Below are 2,660 nucleotides of genomic sequence, written 5' to 3'. Positions count from 1 at the left end.
CTCGTATGTAAAAGATGAAATTTGATTTTGGATAATATATAATTGACTAAATCTTTCTATGGGTTGATCGATTTGAGATAAGAAAGTGAAAATTAGTGGATGGTTGAAGAAAATTTTTGATTTTGTTTTATGGTGAAAGAACTAATAATGGAGAAGAAAAGGGGAAGAAGAAGAAACTTTAGGTTAAAGTTGGGTTGAATTTCGGGTCTGAAACCAGGTCGGATTCTGGGTAGGATAGTAATGGCATAGGTTAGTAAATATCTTTAAGTCCTTAGGCTTTTTAGTTATTTTAGTTAGATTTCTATTTAAATTTAAATGTAAAAAAAAAAGAAAAAAAAGATGGGTCTAATTCAGATTTTTTGGAACCCAATGGTCCATACTAGCATTTGTTTCGTTATTTCCTTCATTGATGGCTCACCCCTTGGGTTTGCAAATTGCAATGGTAAAAATCCTCTAACTTCACACCGCCATTGGCTTTCGAGGGTTTGACGGAAATGAAGCGACCGAGGAGGAGTGGCGGAGCGAGCGGCGCAGGAACCAACCGGTATCGGGGTATCTCTAACTCTCCGAGCAGTACTTAGGGTTTAAGCAGCCTGACTCGGTCTACAGTTTCTCTGATGTTCTTGAGAGATGTAAACAGGTCAGCTCCACGTTTCTTGTTTCCTCTGATATTTTGCTGATTTCAATTTTATCTAAGTGAAACTCAAAAGCTAAGTAGCAATCTTGCTGGAGTTAAGTTTCTTGATTGAAAAACACATTTCGAATGGTGTCATGTTTGACTGAGTAATGAAAAGGCTAAGGCTTTATACGATTCTATTTAGGGAATAGGGAATGCAAATGATGTTGTTGATCTATATATGTTTCTTTGTCTTTTATTGGTCTCTCAATACTTAGTGTTTACCCAAAAAAAAAAGAAAAAGGTTCCTCTATGATTAATACTCCACAGGAAGAAGTTGCGAGCAAGGCAAGATATTTTGACAAGATGAAAAGTGAAGCCGAGAATTGCAGCTTAACGCAAGGTGATAAACTCTGCAATGAGAAAAAATGGAGTTTGAGGGTGCAACTTATACAAAGGCATGTCCTTCATTGCTTAAACTAGAATGCTTGGCTTTTCTAGTCTGTGTTTTAGCACCTATCTTAGTTGCTTTTTAATGGCTGTGTACCTTCAAAGAAGGCAATAACAAGAAGAAGCAGCAGAGCTCGTGGGAGGAAGAGAGCTGCACAAGAGATTCCCCTGCCTTGATAATTTAGGTAATAGATTCCATTCCAAGTTTTGTCAAGCGTATAATATCCAGGAGAATAAAAAAAACATCTTTTGGATGAAAATTGCTCGAATTGTACTGCTCGTGAAAAAGTAAATTTAACATGCAAGGCCGGCCCTTTTGATCACCATGACTTGATTTGTCATAAAATATTTATATGATACCTAAAAGTAATTAAATCCGAACCAAAATTATCGAAACTTTAAATGAGTTCTGGTTCTAAAATGAATCTTATAGAGTTCTGAAACCATGAAAGTTCAACAATGGTTGAATTACTTGCCATGCACGGCTTCTTTCTAAAAAGACTATTAAAATAGATTTCTTAATTATATAACTGGTATTTATAAAACAGAGATTACGAAAAAAAAACAATCTGAAATTGTTTGACCACCAAGACTTGATTTGATCATTTGCACCCGTTTTGGCGAACAAGTAAACACCAAGAATTTAAGATATTGGAAAAAAAAAAACTAAGAAATGTTGAATCATTTGTTATATAATTGATATATATGTTTTTAAACTTTATATTAACAACAGTGAAAAAATCAAAACTTTTAGTAACTGTGGTTAAAAAGTACTCCATTAGTTAAAACAAAAACTGAAATATTAAAATAAATATAAAAACACTCACTCTCCCGCTGGAGAGACGATATATTTTGTTGGCTACTTCATTACTTTCTCTCTCAGATTTTGCAGAAGAAGAATGGCTGAAGAACAACTTTACCAGCAGATGTACCAGCTAGGAGATGTGCTCAACGAAGCCACTGATAGCTGTAAGCTCTTATCATCACTATCACCATCTTCTTCTTCATATGATTCTCGATCGTTTATGTATACTGTGTCTCTCCTTCGTTTAGATTTTTCTGATCGTAATCTCTGTTTCTGACTGTGACTATCGCTTAAGCTCCTCAATCCATGATCCATCGATCTGTTTGATTAGCATGATGATTCCGATGGAAACTGTTATCGTGTGTTCATATATTAGCTTCGCTTGTTGTTGTAACTTCTAATGGTGGAGATCTGTAATTTTAGAGTTCGCTTCTTCTATGAAAGCAGTGTTTGTTGTTAGATCATAGTTTGAGTTGAAAGATAGATTCTCTTCGCATACTGTATGCTGTTTAACCGTGAAGCTACAATTCTCTTTAGCATGCTCTGTGTTGTTATACTGCTTCGATTCTGAGTTCAAACAGTTTATGATCGTAATCTCTGTTTCTGACTGTGACTATCGCTTAAGCTCCTCAATCCATGATCCATCGATCTGTTTGATTAGCATGATGATTCCGATGGAAACTGTTATCGTGTGTTCATATATTAGCTTCGCTTGTTGTTGTAACTTCTAATGGTGGAGATCTGTAATTTTAGAGTTCGCTTCTTCTATGAAAGCAGTGTTTGTTGTTA

The 2,660-nt window shown here is 35.3% G+C and overlaps 1 long non-coding RNA gene across 2 annotated transcripts; it reads left to right on the top strand.

Moving 5' to 3' along the window:
- The first annotated feature begins 593 nt into the window (after positions 1 to 593).
- LOC106293833 lies at positions 594 to 2,029 on the top strand. Of its 2 annotated transcripts, none has more exons than XR_001260654.1 (3): positions 594 to 640; positions 947 to 1,251; positions 1,950 to 2,029. It is a non-coding gene; the product is annotated as an uncharacterized LOC106293833 (long non-coding RNA). The 2 variants fall into 2 exon arrangements; XR_001260655.1 differs by having other exon boundaries at positions 600 to 640; positions 951 to 1,251.
- Positions 2,030 to 2,660: the final 631 nt, after the last annotated feature.

Source organism: Brassica oleracea, chromosome C5 (genome assembly GCF_000695525.1).
Source record: "Brassica oleracea var. oleracea cultivar TO1000 chromosome C5, BOL, whole genome shotgun sequence".
Classification (NCBI taxonomy): Eukaryota; Viridiplantae; Streptophyta; class Magnoliopsida; order Brassicales; family Brassicaceae; genus Brassica; species Brassica oleracea.
This window is presented reverse-complemented; position numbering and strand designations above follow the sequence as displayed.